Here is a 20,190-nt window from a genome sequence, read left to right on the forward strand (position 1 = left end):
ATATGTATAAACTTTTGATAAAATATGTATAAACTTTTGATAAAAAATGTATAAAATTTTGATGCAATAATTCCAGCTTCACAAATAAATTCGTCCCTATACAGTTACTACGAAAACTATACTCTTTCATCTTCGGAAAGTGGCTGCCATGAAAACCTTATCACCAACTTCATGCCTTGTTCCTTTGAGCAAGCATATCAAATTTCAAAAATCTTGCTCAAATACATAATTGAATCTTTTCAACCTCCAACATCTCAGCCTCTCTTCGGAATCGATAAGTTTGCTGCTGCTGCCTCTGGAAGGCGTCAGTATGAAAGATTGCGACCTTTTTAGCGTGACATTTATTCGTAGGCAGGAAAACATCCCGGTATACAGGAATGATGCATCGGCCGATTAATGAGGGATTGGCTACCCTGAAGTGGAATTTCCACGCCAATCCATCATCCACAACTTTGAGGTCCTTTGAAGATGAAATGTCTGCCGGTCTAACGCTTTGAACCGCATAGCTCTCCAGTAGTTATCAGTTTCCTGATATCACCCGTCAAAATACTACAAGGTTCCTTCCAGCTTAAGGTTTTTTTTTTTTTTTACTTGCTTTTTTTGCTTTTGTGGCTTTCTGTCTAGAAATATTCCATGCTAAGGATTTTGCGTTTTTCTAGATATTCTTTTTAGGATTTTCAACAACAAATTGGAATCAATTTGTCATTGCCTGCGATGATTTCCAGATATATTTTTCTATTTTTTTATTTTATTATTTCCTTCTTTTTTTTTTTTTTTTTTTTTTTTTTTGTGGGAAGGAGGAATTATTAAGCATTTAAAAAATTGCAGTTGTCTTCTTTTTTCTGCTGAAATTTGTGTTTTTAGATTTGTTGGAAATTGAAAAAGGCCTAAAGGAGGTGAAATTGGATTTATTTCTTATAGAAAGTAAAATTTTCCATTTCAGAACAAATCCTTGTAATTTATCGTGCTTTCCTGGCACCTTTTGCTAAAAAGAAATAAAAATACTTTTTGATATCCTTTTTTTAGAATTTATGAAGATTTTGTTTTCGATTTTAACCAGTTTGATTTTCAATATGTTTTTCAACATACTCCAAAGGAAAACTATTTTAAATATAAAAATTACTAAGTATCCAAGAAGTAATGTTATTAAAAGTATCGACCAATTTATATAAAAAATTCATTGTAAAACTGAAAGTATAATTTACTTTTAAATTATATTTTAAATTTGTTGTAAAGAAATTTTAACTGATAAATTGATATAAAGCTATTGAATTGGACTAATTTTTCTAAGTAAATGATTTTGTACGATTAATTACTTGATCTGTTCCTCTTTTTCTTTTTAAAAAATATTTATGGACAATACTAAACATTCTTGTAATTTGATCCTGTATGCTCATAGTTAAAAACAGATTTTGGGAAAATAAGACTGATTTAACATTTGCTTCTTCTAAACAATTTTTAAATTAATTTTAAAATAATCTAAAGCATTTTCAAAATTTTTATGAATTGCTGTCGTATTGAACCATTTAGTTTAAAGACTGACTTCTGTATTAAAGAAATTGAGTACTAAAGGAGGAACAAAATTAAGCATTTTGATTTTGGAGATTCAATACTTTATCCTTATGTCTGCGATTCTTTTTTTTTTTTTTTTACTTTATATAAATTTATACAATTATCTAACGATTTGTTAGAAAATATTATTCTCAAGATTTGCATTTACATTTTAGTAATTATGAAAATAAATATTTTTATTTCAGATTATGATTACAAAATTCCAATTCAATAAAATAATATCTACCCAATTACTATTAAGCTTATTCCTACTAATAATAACACAAAGATTATGAGTCTATGTGGCGCTCTATATGGAAACTGTTTGACCTAGAGTTAAGAGTGCCAAATAATAATAAATAAGAGTAACGAAATTACCAAAATTGGTACTGATATAAATTTTCAGAATAGGAATGGGCAATTCAGATGGCCTCTTTTATATTTCAAATATAATTTTGACTAATAGAAAATTAAACGAGATTTGGAATTTTTTAAGGATAAATTCCTAATATATTTTTATGCAAAAAATTTTTATTTCACTTTCAAAATTTATTTTAAAAATAGTTTAGTTGATAACTTATCTGCTATGCAATTTTTTCTTAAATTAAAAAAAAAAATGTATTTATTTCTGAGTTATTTTCAACAATGTATTTCAATGATGGAGGTGAATTAAAATCGTTTTTCTTTTTTCCTTAAATATTTTATCACGTGATTTTCTTCTATGTATACAAGAAAGATTTTTCCTCTTATTTGCGCAGTTTATATGAGTAAATCAAAGTAAAATTACATCACTCTAAAAGACAACGTGTATTTTAAAATAGATTATCAAGACTCTTAAATGTTTAATGTCAGTATGGTGTCGTATAATTTCGCTCCATTAGAAAGCTTTTAATGAAATAAAACGAATAAATCTAAAGCTATTGAAATAACTTGACCTTAATATTTACATAATTTGTCATTAAAAATTCTTTATGGAATAAGAGATTTAATTGAAATAAAACATAATAAATCTTTCAGACGAACTGGTCGCCAAAAGCAGCTAGTAAGGAAAAAGAAAAATTTAAATCTTGTGGTAGAAAGTATGATTATGCTTTTATTTTCCTACGATATAAATTTGTTTATATATGAAATATGCATATAATTTTATTAAAAATTAAGAATGATTAAAAAAAAGATGGATACAACATCGTTAATATTAAATAAGTAACCGTCAGTAAAGAAAATCCTACAGTAATTCGTTCGGAGACATCGTGGCGTCTTTATGTTGCCAACGCTATATTCTGTATGATGAAAAAAAGCAAACAATAGAATCGGCTTAAGTGGCATTTGTTTGTGGTCAGATAGGATGCGCTGACATAAAAAAAAGTTATTTTATTTAGGGATTACTTGCGCAAGTAATAGCACCATTGACCTCGCTTTATGACACATGTCACGAAAGTATGTAATCTCATTTTGTATTTGTTTTGATGGGCAAATATCGTCGACCATCTCTAGATACCAAAGATATGTGCTCCATTTGAAACAAATTAAACTGAAATGTTGATTTGTCTGGGAAATGATCCGAGACATCGTTGCAAAATGTGAGTCGTCATCGATTCAGCTATTTGTTGTTGATAGGAATATAAAGTCATATTGATTCAAATTGAAATGCTCTTTTATTTGTTACAAATTTAACCTTTTTTTAAAATTCACACAACAGATTTCACATACTGTTTTGCCCTGTTTGTTACAAAACATTTACTACATTTTCGGTTTGATGATGTGAATTTGTAGGTGATATGAATTTACCCTATTAGATAAGTTTTTAAATTTTTGGACAATAATCTTATATTCTATTTTATATAGCCAGGTATCGTCCTCGTCATCTGACCGTGGTTCAAAATTACGAGGTCCGTCCCAAAATAGCCCTAGTGTTGCTTTACAACGGGACGTTAATATAACTAAACTAAAATTAATCTGTTTATGAAATTCACTTATTGTTTTACCCTTTTGGAACAAAGTAACTAAATCTTCTAATATCTTCGATTTGATAGTGAATTTGTATGCGATATGAATTGACGCAATTTTTATCGTCCCCCCCCCCCAATTTTTGGACAATATCCTTACTTTATGTCATTAAAATCGGTGAATCATTAGAAAATTTCAGAATTTTTAAAAATTTGTCTTGGAAAGAGGAATTTTTTCTATTAGATTTTTATTATTGAAAGGAATGTAAAGTCATATAGATTCAAATTGAAATTTTCATTTGTTTGTTACCTAATATACCTAATAATTTCTCTTTTCATTTTTAGACAATATTGTTATTTCTTATTGTATGTCATTACGTTCGATGTATCATCACAGAATAGTAGAATTATTTAAATGAATAAGAAAAAGGGGAAAATACAATTAAAAAAAGTAACAAATTGCAATTAACAAGTAAATGTTAGATTAAAATGGTATCTCTATAATGCATTAATTGTTTAGTTTGAGTTCTTTTATTTTTCAATTTGAGTCCTGGAACTAAAGAGAAATGTCTTTTTAATTATGTTGTTGTTGTTTCTAATGGCACTTGTCATAGACAAGCCCACGGACTTTAGATGTCAGTGATTTTAAGCCAAGGGGGCTTCTCTTGTATTTCAGTAGTACCATCTAGGGTCAAGAGTACGACTTAGCTACACACACATCACAACCCTTTTTTACGGAGCGGACTTCATTCACGCATTTCATTCCCTCAACCACAGATCGTAATTTAGACCTGAATCAGAGAACAAGCACCCCTGATCCATTACCCCCAGTGGTATTACTCTCGACTTGGAGGACTTTGTGACCACGACAGATTTATGCGTGCGCCAGCCACCACACATAGGGGAGGCTTCAGCCGATGGGGTACGAACTAGCAACCCAAGGGACGCGAATCCAACGCCCTACCAACCAGGCTATCCCTGCCCTTTTTAATTATAACTTTTCTAACTGGAATCTGATTTTACTTTTTTCATCTAGGAAGTATACGAATAAGGAGTATTATAATCTTCAAATTCGATCTTTATACTAAGAAGAATCTCTCACGTCATTCTGGAAATTGTCCATTTTTGAAGGTTTAAAGAAATATCTGAATTTTAAATCGATAATTACGTGATATTTTTTGATAAACCGACATAAATGTATCATAATTTTCGAGGCAACTTAACTAAACTTCGCAACCTTATTCGAGATCACAGCATATAATTAAAAATAGATGATGTTGAATTAAAACTGGATGTAAATCTAACAAATAATAAAATCTATTCCTAAGAAATGAAATTTAGGAAATAAATCCAAGTAGTATGCGACGAAGATTGAAATAAAAATAAAATATTGGCTGTAAAAATAAAATAATTCAACAAGATTGAAAGTTGTAAAATTTCAACATTAACAATAAATAAATAAATAAAATAAAAACCGACAAAGCTTTCAAATACAGAGCATCATTTCAAAGACATCAAAAAGTATGTGAGTTGACAACATTTTTCCCAACGACTTCTGAATAATTTATTACTCGTTAGAAATGAAATCTTCTAGACTGAACACTTCACTAAAACTTATAGAATATTTATTTTGAATTGTGCTTCCTTTTTTTTTTAAAATCAAAATTTTATTCCTCAATTTCTTCTGAAATTCCTGAGCTACAATAAATCTTGAACTAGCGATAACGTTGTTTTAAGAGACAATAAATATAAACTCGTTCTATTCTATCAATAGAGATTTAAAATTCCAGGTTTGTCTTTAAAACATCAGTTTGTAGCGAAAACAAAAGCAAATGGGACAAATAAATTGAATACGAATGATAAACTGACTAACTTGGGAAATATATAAATATACTTTATATTTTGGTGCTTAACATATATCTGTCATATGGAATGGTAATTCGCATATTTTGAACAAACAAAAATGATATTTTATAAAACATGAAACTTTTTTCTAGTGGTTTGCGCTATAAATTTGACACTTTGTATTTTATATACTTGGAACTATAACTTGAACACTTTATATTATAAATCTGATATTTTACACTTCACGTATTTGAAATTATAATTCAAATACTTCGCACTATAAATTTTATATTTTGCACTTAACATTAGGAACTACAATTGGAATAATTTACAATATAAATTTAATATTTTATATATATTTGTTGCATGAAACTGGGAATCATTTCTTATGATTTGAGTTCTAAAAATTTTTTGAAAAAAAAAAGCTATATTTTTTAAGGTTTACAGCTTTTTTTTAAAAAATAATTTAAATAAATTCACACACTAGATCAATAATTCTTTTAGAAAAATCGCTAAATAACATAATAACATTAAATTTCAGATTAAGATATACCAAAGAGAATATAGGCACAAAGCAGAAAGCACTCAGTTTATAGTAGAAAGTAATTAATACAAATAATAAAATTTTAGCTTCTCTATATATTAACTTTCCTGTTGAGCAAATTTAAAGCAAAAAAAAAAAAAAAAAAAAAAAAACGGGAATAGTTTATCTGTTGTGCAATGTATTTGTTATGTGTACATAATATTTTCAAAAAAAAAAAAAAAAAGTGAAAATAACCCAAAATGTAAATAATGACCACCTCACTAATTACACAAAAGACTCTACCACAAGCACCGAGACGAATGAATTAAAGTACCCATACATCGGCAGCACTATCTGCCCAGGTTCAGTGATCCTCTCAAGAAATGTCTTCACTTAAATGGATGGTCACGATAAATTAAATCGTTGAGAATGGGACTCACGTTTGGCGAAATGGCCCTCCTCCGTACGCGTTGTATTGACTCAGCGGGCTAGGAGCAGTCAACACAGCTGGCCGCCAGCCCTGGGCGCAGAAACTCACACAGAAGGTGTGTCCGGCTGAGGACGCCCTCACCTGAGGAGAGGGTGGACATATAAGGGACGGAGGACAAAATGAGAATGGTCATAGTGTGTGTTCTGGTAACTTTGAAAGTACTCAATGGGTGGCAGTGTTTGTTGTTTGGTAAGACCCCCGGAATGTGGTAAAAAAAAAAAGCGCCAAATGGAGTAGTGTTGAATGAGGTCATTTTGGCATTTAGATAATGGGAATTGGGGGGGGGGGAGTAAATAAAAAAGGAGAATTTTGGGGGGGGGACATGTACTATTATGTTTATATTACATTAATTATACACATTTCTTGCTTCTACAGCAGACAGCAATTCCTGAGATGGTGCATAAAAATTAAAACCCAGCTTCCTTTGATGACCAGATGGTTAGCCAAGACTATTAGTGCAAAACTTTTCAGTAAAATATTTTTTGCTCAAACGGGTATTATTTTTTCACTCACAAATTTTTAATTTGAAATATAAATACATTTAATTTGTACAGTATTAGAAGTCTTATATCTGTTTAATCTACAATACGATTCTCTCTATTTGCCATTTCACCTAAATCTGAGTTCGAGTTTTAAACGGGAAATAATTAAATTTCAGTTAACCCAAGAACACGCTTTCCGAATTGAAAATGAGTTAATTATTCAGCATAGGAGTTTTTTGGGTAAATAGCTTATTTATACTGATTCATTAAGAATTTTGGTGCATTTATAATGAAAAATATAAGCTGCCAATTTAAAATGCGATAGTATAATTTTATAAATAAATTTATTATATAATAGAAAAGAGTAGTAGAACTTGGAAATATACAAATTATAAATATTAAAAAAAATCCTAATTGCTTACTTTTGTAGGTAAAATCCAGTATGTAATTACCGCAAATCTGAAAAAATAAAATACAATAATTAGAAATTTGACTTGAAAAGAAATTTATACAATGCGAAAATTATAAGCTGAAACTTTATACATTGATTTTAATAACAGAAGAAAAACAAAGATAAAATATTGATATGCATTAGTAAAGAAAAACATTTTAATTTCATTACAAAAATGAAAAAAATATTGTTGTGAAGCATGCCTAAAAATGTATCTAAAAAGTTTTAAACTTAGAGAAAAAATAAATAAATAAATAAAAACTCACAATTTAATTGTACTATAAATTGTATCATTGCTAAGTTAATCTTTTAAATTCTCAAATATGTGTACATTTTTGTGTTTCAATATTTTATTAATGTATATGCGAAAATACTAAAATTTGAATTAATTTTAATAAATTAAAATTTAAAAAAATAGCTCGGAGGTCACCCTTTAAAGTATATTTGTATCAAACAATGTAGTTTTGGATCCAATGGATAAATATTGTCCAATGGTAATGGATAAATATTATCCAATATCCAATGGTTCTATTGGATATTAACACTCATATTCAGACATGCATTCTCTTCTATTGTTAGTAGAGATGACTAACGAAAAAAAATTTAATAAAAGAATGAACCATTTAAAAAATATTTTTTTAAACATGTCTCATGTCATCTTTTCTATGGGCACACACAAAAAAAATCTCCAGAAGAGAAATTTTAGAATCTTATCATTAATGCGTTTTTTGAAATTTAAAAGAAAAAATTTTTTATATCATTGTGAAAACATAATAATAATAAAAAAATCAAATAACATTTTTTCATTTTTTGAAATTTAACCTTCCATGACTCGAATACATTACTTACTCGATTCGAATACATTACTCGACTTCCATAACTCGAATACATTAAGTTAAATGAATAAAATTCCACAAGATTTCAATATCAGTTTTGCAGATTTGTATTAATTATTGAAACAAATCCTTAATCAGTTGTCTATCTGTTTGTGTACGTTAACACTACTTGCTCAAAAACGAACAATATTGGCGTTGAATTGATATCCATTTTTTCTCTATCAGGAACAGATTGATACTGATACTCAACTATGTCTGATACAACCGGTAATCGATTTTTTTCCCCTGTCAGAACGAAATCAGGTGCCGATTCTTGATATCCATTTCTTCATTTACGTTGTGACTGGTAGTTAATACTGATGCTGGTGATTCCAACTCAGGATTCCGATTCTTCCGAAGAGGTATTGATGACAATGTGTCGATGGCCTTGATATTGACAGTGATTGACGATTAGGTATGAAGCGGAAAGTAAACTCTGAGTACGAGAAAGCGGAGATTCTTCAATGGTTTAGGCGCCATTATATTTGATCAAATGTAATAATGTCTGAAGATTATATAGCTAAAAAAAAATTCGAATGATGTTAACATCCAAGAGGAAAACTAGCAAACTAGGCTGTTCGACTTAATACTTCGTATTAAAAATTGATATAGTATCACCCAATCGAAAATGAATGATATCGAGAAGATTATCAATTGTCTTAAACGTGATACCTAGTACCTGATACTTTTTGTCTATATTTGTTATGTGCACCTTTTGCTTATGCGTGCATAGTACAAAGTATCAGGTTGATGCAGTATCACCCAAGCTCACACAATGCTATTTAAAGAATTTTGCTTTGTGATCTTGCCGCCACATTCCAAATACCATATACTTTGTGAATTTGAATAATGTTTTAGCCTGATGGATCAATAGGAGAAAATCCAAATGTATACTCGATACTATTTAATCTACTATTACATAGCAATACACATACAAAATCATGTTGTGCCAAGATTTAAATGTATACTCGATTCACTTTAATCTACTATTACACAGCTATACACATACAAAGTCATGTTGTGGCAAGGCCTAAATGTATACTCGATTCACTTTAATCTACTATTACACAGCTATACACATACAAAGTCATGTTGTGCCAAGATCTAAATGTATACTCGATTCACTTTAATCTACTATTACACAGCTATACACATGCAAAGTCATGTTGTGCCAAGATCTAAATGTATACTCGATTCACTTTAATCCACTATTACACAGCTATACACATACAAAGTCATGTTGTGCCAAGGTCTAAATGTATACTCGATTCACTTTAATCTACTATTACACAGCTATACACATACAAAGTCATCTTGTGCCAAGATCTAAATGTATACTCGATTCACTTTAATCTACTATTACACAGCTATACACATACAAAGCCATGTTGTGGTATATGGGAAAAGTAAGAGAAAAATACTTCCTTTGGTTATTTTGATACTTTTTTTAAAAATTTCAATTGGAAACTCCACCCACATTTTAAATTGCGCTCGATTATAACATAAATTCTTTTTTTTTTTTATTTAGAAATTTTTGTCAACAAATGAACCTGTATGTCAATACAGTTTTTCCACATCCGCCTTTCGTAAAAAAGAAACTTCATAAAAAAAAAAAAAAAAAAAAAAAAAAGAAATTCCGAGATTTAAAAAATATCTCATAAAAAAAAAAAACTTTTGAGAGTTGAAAAGTTTATAATAACCAGTCTTTTAAGAATAAGTCTAATTTTTCTAATATTTACAAGAAATATGAATAAAAAAAATTAAAGCGTTAGCGTTCCAACAAAACTAACTGGAACTAATCGTAATTTAAGAAAAATTGATTCTGGTAATAGAGTTATTAATCCCTGAAAGCTATTAGGAATGTGACATAACTGAGGGCATTCATTTAGACGCACAAGGTTCTTATTTTGCTGTCGAGGTGATAAATTATCTAATCAGCATAATAACCGAGAGTATGAAACAACAATTAACCCTTCAGTTTCTAAGTGATGCCCGAGAAAGCCGCAACTTTTGAAGCATATTATTTTGAATTTATCGCATCATTTTCTCTATCTTATATACAGATCCTTAGGAATCATAATTTAATACTGAATAAATTAATTAGAGCCTCATAATGGGTTAATGCCTGTGATCAGACAGCATCTAACGTCAATTAAACAAGAGTAGAGTAAATTATCATAGTAAATCTTTTATATATTTATGAATGAGGTATATTTTATGATGAAATTCCAATAGTTTTCAAGTTTAGTATTTGTGCCTTAATGCCTTAGCTCATGGAAAAGAAAAATTGTAATTTAGTTTGTCTAGTGGAAATGAAGTGAAAGAATGAAAATATTTGACTAGTAAAATGATGTTTCTAATGACCTATAGAATTTATGCATTTTTTAAAAAAAATTTAAGATAAAAGATAAGAAAATTATATCCATACAGTTAATTTCGTTAAAATACATTATACAATTAGATTATTTTATTTAAAAAGTTATTTTGGTTTCTTATTTATTATATCATTTGGAAGTCCAATAATTTTTACTTTCTCTAATACATAGTATAGAAAAAGTGTAGTAATTGTCAAAAAAAATTAAAACTCGGAATTTTAACAAATTTAACGAATCTCCACATTTTAAGTATCTCTGAGTTCGAAAAACACATTTTTGGAAAATGTCCATCTGTCTGTCTGTGACAAAAATAACTCAAAAACGCTTTGAGAGAGAGGGTTGAAATTCAGTACGGTATTTATGCCAAATTTACATATTTCTGCCAAATTTTGAGTAAAATCTGCTCAAAGGAAGTCCATCTGTCCGGCTGTTCGAATATAAGTTAACACGATAATTACAAAACGAAGAGAGCTAGATAGATGAAATTCGGGACATAGGTTTGATATCTATAGTGTAGACACCTTCAAAATTTTGAGTCCAATCCAATTAATGCTTGACTGTCTGTCGGTCTGTACTTTCAGAAACATGTAAATTCGATAATTCAAACGCGGAATGATTCAAATATATTGTATCTGGTATGGGATTTTGTGACTACAAGAGCAGTTTTGTTCAAATTTTTATTTCAATCGTTTGAGAAAAACGTATTAAAAATACACTTTCAATTCTTATTAAAAACAATTAATGCATGTTAGGGATTAATCTCCAAATTACTCGGCAAAGATGACATGACACGATGGATTAAGTAAAAATGCTAAATTCACGATATAAGCTAATATTTTGTAACGATTATACGGCCATTGTCATGTAAGGCACTCTCTGGCATGACACGTTTCTTAGAGTGTATGCAAGAAAATTTTGGGCAGACGACTCCCGTTGGTTTTATTTGAAAACTTATTTTCATTTCTTATTTATTATATCGTTCAGAAGCCCAATAATTTTTATTGTATAAATATGTATTTAAAAAAATATTTTGAATAAAATTTTTAAAGTAGACTTATTTTAAAATCACTTGAAACCAGTATCGTGTATTCGACTTCTTTGATAATAGTCCTAATAGTAAAGCATTGTAAAAATTCATCACTTAGAAGTTCAAAATATCCATTACCTATCAATACTTGGGCATTACATTATATCTTTCTAACTTCTCGAGCAGAAATAATTTAAAAGCTGGCCTTCACTGTGGGAAATTTCAGTTAAGGTTGCCTTAAAGGATTTAATTTTTGCGGTCAATACTTCCTTTCAACTCTGGCTAAAATAAGTCGCCATTGTGACAGCTGTAAACGGATTACACCATGGAGTGCAATCTTCCACCATCTCTAAACGTGGCATTCGTTTTCTCCCCTGTCAGTCCCATACCTTATACAAAGCAGTTCATAAAGAAAAGGGGCCACCCTGAAGCAAATGCTTCATCAAATACCTCTCACTCTCTGAATTATCGTCTGCATCGCGAGGGGGGGAGGGGTCCGGATTAGGACTTGAGCAATCCCTTTTCCCCATCCTACCTTTTAAATGTGACAGCTGTCGCGAAATGCTTCCATTGTGCATCGTGCCACAAAGCTACGGTTGAGGCAGGGAGTAATATAATGGTTTTTTGAGGGAGAGGCCACGGTTCTGGAAGGGAATGAGCTGTCAAACCCCCCCACTGGAGTGTTATTTGTTTACTCGGTGCGTGAAATGTGGGGTGGTTTCTATTGGCGGATTGTCCAAACATCGCACTCGATGAATCTGGTGCTCACCGGGCCAGAAAATCTGACGCCGATTTCATTGTTGGAAAGAGAGTGGGGAAGATATTGGAAAAAGCTTGAGGTGGAAAAAGTCCAGCGTTTGTTGCCTTTTGTTGTTGTTTTTATTGCTGAGGAGTGTTTCACTTTTCTCATTGTGACAGGTGGTTGGGAAGATCTAAGGTATGTATCCGTGAAAATGATCACAGAACAAACAAACAAACATGTGCCATTTTGTGCCGTTGACTAACATCCAATTGTGCCAAAATTTTGCATATGTGCAATTTTATCAGAATAAAAATATGTATTTTGAAACTAGAAAACAGATATAAAAGCTCATAATTAACAGTTTACATATGTAATTTTTAAAAATATTACATTTATTTTATAATTTAATATTAATTAAGCATGAAACTGCGAATCAAAATAAGAATTACTGTATGATTGATGTATCAATTTAATAATCTATTTCACATAAATTCTTATCTTCATTATATATATCAGTACTAAAATTTCAAGGGCGAGGGTCTATATAGAGGGGGAAGGCTTATAAGTTACGTAGCATTTCATTGGCAAGCAAATATATCTCATGTTATAGCATTGTAAATATGCAAGGGAACGAATAAATACTAATTACCGCGATAGCCTGTTGCACATCTAGTGGCGAAGTATGAAACTATAATAAAATCCTGATACAAAATTCAGTTGGCATTCATTTTTATTATTTTAACATTTCATTTTAATCATACACTTGCAGAGGTTAACCAGCACTGCGTTTTGTGTCATAAAATTCCACAAGAACAATTATGGAATACAGAACTTGCAGATCTTTTCACGAACAGTGGTTTAACAAGTAATTTTTTTCACCTTGGATCTTCATCAGTGGCTTATCAAAAAATTGTGTTTTCAGGGAAGGGTGCTATTTTTGTGCCCCTTCATTCAGTTTTATCTCAAAAATTACACGATAAGATTGTGCCTGGGAAATCTATAATCCCCCCTCTCTGTTCTTTACGCTATTGTTCAAAGAAATTATTGATTTTTGAAGAAAATTTTAATTAATCATCTCGTTTATATGGGAAAATGTTATCAATTTGATTAAACTAAGAACCTTGAGAAAAATGTTCTTTAGATGTTTATGCATTCCGCTAAATTTCTGGACAAAGTAATAGCATGTACAAATGATTTAATTTTAGCTTGAAAATTTAAAAAAATGCAATAAGTTACTACTCGTGCAATGTACGAATAAATCAGTCAAGTAGGTAAAAAGTTATGTAGCGCCATAGAGTGAAAACGAAACGATAACGAAAATGAAAAGTGACATTTTAAATTTGTGTGATTTTCACTAATATTAATATTAATTTTAGTGTAGAGGAGCTGTATAAGACTTAAATTGGTTGTTTCTTATAAAGAAATAATGCAAATCGCACGATTTTATTTGATACTAGACGTTTTCAGCAACCATCTTGTTTGCCGGGAATATTGATTATATCTAATTTCAGATCATTCGTTTAGATATAACTTCATGTCCTTGATACCGCCAAATTGATAATCAATACATTGTATTACTGTGTTATTTTAATTGTCTTACTTAAGTCCTTTTTAATGTGAACCTGAATTGATACTAGACGTTTTCAGCAACCATCTTGTTTGCCGGGAATATTGATTATATCTAATTTCAGATCATTCATTTAGATATAACTTCATGTCCTTGATACCGCCAAATTGATAATCAATACATTGTATTACTGTGTTATTTTAATTGTCTTACTTAAGTCCTTTTTAATGTGAACCTGAATTGATACTAGACGTTTTCAGCAACCATCTTGTTTGCCGGGAATATTGATTATATCTAATTTCAGATCATTCGTTTAGATATAACTTCATGTCCTTGATACCGCCAAATTGATAATCAATACATTGTATTACTGTGTTATTTTAATTGTCTTACTTAAGTCCTTTTTAATGTGAACCTGAATTGATACTAGACGTTTTCAGCAACCATCTTGTTCGCCGGGAATATTGATTATATCTAATTTCAGATAATTCGTTTAGATATAACTTCATGTCCTTGATACCACCAAATTGATAATCAATACATTGTATTACTGTGTTATTTCAATTGTCTTACTTAAGTCCTTTTTAATGTGAACCTGAATCTTTATAATTGAAACAAATCACATGATTTCATAATCCTATTAAAAATGGAATTGTCCTATTCATTGACCTTCTAAATTACTCGGTAATGTTGCTTCCCCTTTTTTATTCGTCTTATTAATTAACTACTAAGATATTAAACAATGTACTTTTTAAGTTTTTAATAATAGAAGAAAATCATGATATTAAATATTTGATGAAACAATGAAAATAGTTTGAATTTCAGGGTGACAATATAATCTATTGTTTGACATTACACCAAAAATATTGTCACTGTTCAGTTATAAAAATTTGTACGATTCCTAAATTGGTATCTTTAAAAAATATATTTCTTAAATTTTGAAAGGGTATAAAATTCATTTTTGTGGATTAATTAATATTTCCAGTACCTATCGTGAGAAAACACCCAAATTCAACTTAAATTTTCATTTATTAAAATTATAATTAAAATATCAAAAAATAATTCTCTATAGTGCACATATACCCACCCACTATATTCCAAATTTGATAGTTTTTGGTCAAACGCTTGTAGAACGCCAGCACACTCATACATAAAGACAGACAGGTATACACACATTCATCTTTATTATCAGTAAGCAAAGAGATATCGTCAAATAGGACATCTAATCCATGAAGAATGCTGTGCTGTTGTGATGAAAAATATCGAAAATGCAGTCATAAAATAACATAAAGTATCAATTTATTCGTCGATATTTATTACATCTCCTTCAAAGTAATCTTCTCGGAGTGCAATACATTTCTGCTGACATTTTCCCGATACTTGAAAACATGCTTCAAAGTCATTTTCTTAAAGCTCTCTTAGAGTTCATTCGAATTTTCTTTTATTACATCAATAAACTTAAAATGGCACGAAAACCACGAAAGCCATTTTCAATTGTGGTAACAAGAAAAAGTTATAAAGTATAAAAGTCATCTGATAAATACATAGCTTTGGAGACTTATTTGCTGAATTTTTTGTCAAATATTCACGAATAATAGCGATACTGTGAGGTGACTTATTATTGTCTTGCGAAACCAATGACTTATCTCGCTAAAAGTTCAAGCGGTTTATGACGTTTTCAATATTGGAACTTCTTGAATGATGTGATTTCTCTAATTGTTAAATGACGGCCATTGAAAATCAATTCGCTGAACTGATCGACATGTTAATGACTAGAAGAAATGGCTGGTTTATCTGAAAATGATTAATCTGCGATGGATCTTCTTTCAACATTTTATACCATTCAAGTGCTAAGTTTTCATGTTAAACAGTTGCCTTTCAAAGGTTTTTTTTTGTAAAATACAAATAATTTTTGAAGCAAAAATTGCATTTTTGGAAGAAATTTTGATTTAAATTCTTTGTTCATTTGTATTCTCCGTATTATTATATTTTAATCGTTCTGAAGAAACGATTAAGATATCATTCTCACTAAAGAAAAATGATATCTTAATCGAAATACTTTCTGTAATTAAAAGGAATATATTTTTAATAATATGTGTTTTGTTATATATATATATATATAGTATATAATGAAATATTAAAAAATGTTTTTATATCATTAAAAGAACTACATTTCTTTTAATGATATTTATATTTTTTTTATCATTTTATAAATATATATTTATATTATTAAAAGAAATGATAATATTATATATTGTGATTTATTTTATATCATTTATATATATTTAATATATTTTATAATATATTTTTATATCATTAAAAGAAACTATTCTCAGACGAGAGTATGAAATTAAATATCCATTTATCATAAAATTATATAAGCCATAGAAATATTTCATAAAACTTTGCAAACGATTTCTAGTATATTATTACTATTTTTAATAATATGTTATTTAAAGCCCTGGCGTTAATTTTTGATCACAAAAATGACGTCATTGACTATTTATTAAATTTGCAGAAAACACTAAATTTAATTTTAAATCGTTTTTTTCCGGCCTGAGATGCTATAAAGTACAAAATATAAAAAAAATACATTAAAAATATCCAATTATCTCAATAAGGTTGAGGCCCGATATTATGTAATACTGTTTAAAACTACAATATTATATTACATTCAGCAATATGATATAATATTTTGAGTATTGTGTTAATATAATACATGGTGCTGCGCCATATTGTAGACTATCAGCGTACTTGCATATAACAACTGCTATAATTTATTTATTGTTATTCTAAGCAAAAGGTCTTCCATCTAGGTTGGACTAGAATAGGAAACAGTCCAGAATATTCCAAGCAGACATGAATGTAAAATTAAATATGTTTCATGAAATAGGAAGGGAAAACGCTAATAGCAACTGTTACTAAGTGCTTACACAATTATTGTCCGATAATTATGAATTCACTAGGGGAAGTAGATTGTAAATTATTGCCGAGATACTGCGTAATTATCCTGGCTAGTTCAGGATACTAAATATTCAATCATCTGCTCAGGGAGGAAACTGCTTTAAGAGAGCATATTGGAAGCATATTATTTGAATGTTAGTCAACAACGAAACATGAACTTTAGCAAGCAATGGAGAAATTGATTTATTACATTAGAAGATTATTACAGGAAGTATTTCGAATGTTGCCTTATATTTATTTTGCTACAATTCGTCACAGTTTTGATTATATGGAAATAAATTTTGTTGCTGAAAAAATAACTGCATAGCATCGTTCTTAATGAATTCAGAATATTACTATGTAGATGTATATAATACATAGATATAAAGATTAAAAATGTATCTTGTTGTGCCGCAATGTATCGTCTTTTGCTTTACCTTTAGAAAGTCAACTTCTAAATTATTGTTTTTACGAAATTGTTATTGGCCCATAGTTTCATAAGACAAGAAAATGCATTGTTTTTATTGGCTGGTCTCACTAAATTTTCCATCCACTCACGATTGGAATTTCATTATGGCATTCATCCTTGTAAAAGGTTCTTGTTTTCGGATAGCGATAATAGATTGTTATCTAACGGACACTATTTACTTTTTTGGAAGTAAAACCATGGGTCAACAATTATTAAAATAATTTATTATAAAGTTAAATTTCTAAAAGTAAAGTTTCTGAGAAGAAAAGACTCGTAAAACTTCTTATTGTTTTTACAGGTTCGTTCTATGGCATATTTTTAAAAACTTACAATCACTGAAAATTTCGCACGAATTTTACGGGCATCCTGTAGAACAGATTAAAAAAATGCATTATTCTTCAAAATCATTGCAGCAATCTTGTCCAGCTGTAGCTGTTCAATAACCTGCGATAACAGGTGTCTTGATTTGAAAATATAGATTGGTTATACTTATTTAATAAAATTATTAAATATTTCGTTAAATTTCCAAAAAGTTAATTAAAAAATTCGACCTATGTAGGGGTCACCTTCCACTGTGGCTAGCGATTGTCCCTGTGTAAGCAGAATTCGTAGTATTGCATATACTATTTACTCACCCACTTAGCTGGTAATTAGAACAATATCTCTTAATTCCTCCTGGCAAAATTGATAATTTTATATTTGCGGTATTCATTTCGCGGTATTCATTCATTCAGTTTAATGAACTTTTAATTCTTGAGTATATTTCAAGCTACACCACAAAGAAAAATTACAAAAAAATAATGTAAAAATTAAAAGTGAGTAAAAAAAAAAAAAAAATTCTTACAGGAAAGATAAAAATGTGTTCATGGTACATATTTGAATTGTTAACTAAGAATCTATCCAACGTATTTATTATGATGTGAGTTCAAGTTACAGTTGTGTTATTTTTTTTAAGAAAAAATGAAAAAAATGTTTCAAATTTTATACAAATTAAACATAATTCGATTCAATTTCCATGTTAAATATGGATTAAGATGACAATGTAAAATGATATTACCTACAATAAAGTTTTTCTTCCCAAAAATTATTATAAAACTTTTTGCTTTACGCTTATTTAAGACTTTTCTACTGTAGCTTTAACTGCCCAATTATATCTGTAGAGCTTCAGAATTAAAAAGTGCATACAAGAAGAATCTAGCAAAAATAAAAATAAAGGAGAAAGGAGAAAAGATAAAAGGCTGATGAAATAATACCTTGAAGGATGTAGAAATAACGGGAAAGAATAAATATTTCATAACCAAAAACTGATTCTTTCAAAAGCTTATAAAAAAAATAAACGTTTATCAAAATAAAAATCGAAAAAAGAAATTCAACACCTTCGATAACTTGATATTTTAGAAGTAAAACAAAAAAAATGTATTATTTCATCGAGCCTATTTAAGAAATTGTTTTCTTTGAAATGAGCTTTTATTTTTTGAATTTCTATGAAAGAATTGTTTTATTAGTTGTGGCGGTGCGGGGGGGGGGAAGAAAACTATTGTTTTGCAAAAATTGGAGGAAATGAGTAATTTTTTTTATGCCACCAGAAAGGGTTGGCTTCCCAATATTTGCTCTCTATTTTCGCTAGATTGGGCATTTTGTTTCCGTCAGAGCTTAGAAAGAACAGTTTGGACATATTTTTATTCATTAATTAGATCTTATAATAAAACAAATCTATAATCATTTACGTTTTTCATTGCTTATGCTTATTGGTACTTAGAAAGACATATACCACTGATTGGACTCATATATGAAAATAGGTATCTTCTACGGAAAGAGATCTAAAATATTAAATTTCGTCAAAATGTCATGATCACGCTTTTTTTCCCTGCAAAAATTTCAGTTGAGAAGTTGGTTCACATTTTAAAAAAGATCTATCGTTATTGAGAAGGGGGGAGGTGACCCCACCGAACTTCATAAACTTGACTTATTGCATTTTCGAATCATTGAGTTTATATTTGAGGAGACAAATACAAGCTCTTTGACGGATTATGCCCAATCCTTGATGCATATATAGTGTGTGTGTGTGAGAGTGAGCGAATGAATGAGTGAATGAGTGAGTGAGAGAGAGTCCGCATGTCAGATTTTATTTATATAACAATACCCGCTTCTTAGATATAGTTTTCACAAACATATAAATAGAGAAATGAGAAAAATTCTGATCATGGTATTTCTCTTTTATTCAGCGAATTTTATAACTTGGAAAACATAAATAATAATAATAATAATAATTGGAGGACGATTACAATAGTTGCCCCATTATAACTACAATACTTTAAAACTTGGACATCTATTGAAAAAATTCGAGGGCAATTACAATACTTGTTCTTTGCACATTTTGGAATACAAGAAAGTAAAAGTGAACTAATTCCTGTCGTAGAACGGGAATTAATTTTGAAGGCACGCAATCAGAGAATTTCTGCTTCCCATTTATTGGAAAATGAAGTAATTCTTCTTATGGAACAAATTATTTATCATACATTAATTTTGAAAGCCAATATGAATGAATAAACCAATTTTGAACCAATGATATTTTTTTTTACTAATAGAATTTCTGCTGTATATTTTTTGGAAAAATGAACTAATTCCTGTTAACAAGTTAGATTAGTTATTAAGCATTAATTATGAAAGCGTTGCAGTAGCAGAATTTCTTTTGTACATTTATTCGGAAATTACATCATTACATCCAAGATACAACTAGGAAATCTATCTAATTATCGAAAATATTTTCTTTAATACAACAAGACATTTCTTTTTTAGATTCACTAGAAATTATTGAAGTAGTTCAATTCAGCAACAATTTTTGTACACTGCATGCGATCAAGTAAAAATAAATCCATTTATGTTGCACGCCAGACAACTTAT

The 20,190-nt window shown here is 29.4% G+C and overlaps 1 protein-coding gene across 1 annotated transcript in view; it reads right to left on the minus strand.

Annotated features, from left to right (window-relative positions):
• LOC129985268 (frizzled-5-like) overlaps positions 1–20,190 on the minus strand; it is a 157,106-nt gene that overhangs the window by 22,883 nt on the left and 114,033 nt on the right. The window contains exon 3 of the mRNA XM_056095234.1: positions 7,260–7,296. The gene's annotated coding sequence lies outside the window, so the exon portion shown is untranslated. The remainder of the gene's footprint in view (positions 1–7,259; positions 7,297–20,190) is intronic.

This window comes from Argiope bruennichi, chromosome 9 (assembly GCF_947563725.1).
Source record: "Argiope bruennichi chromosome 9, qqArgBrue1.1, whole genome shotgun sequence".
Classification (NCBI taxonomy): Eukaryota; Metazoa; Arthropoda; class Arachnida; order Araneae; family Araneidae; genus Argiope; species Argiope bruennichi.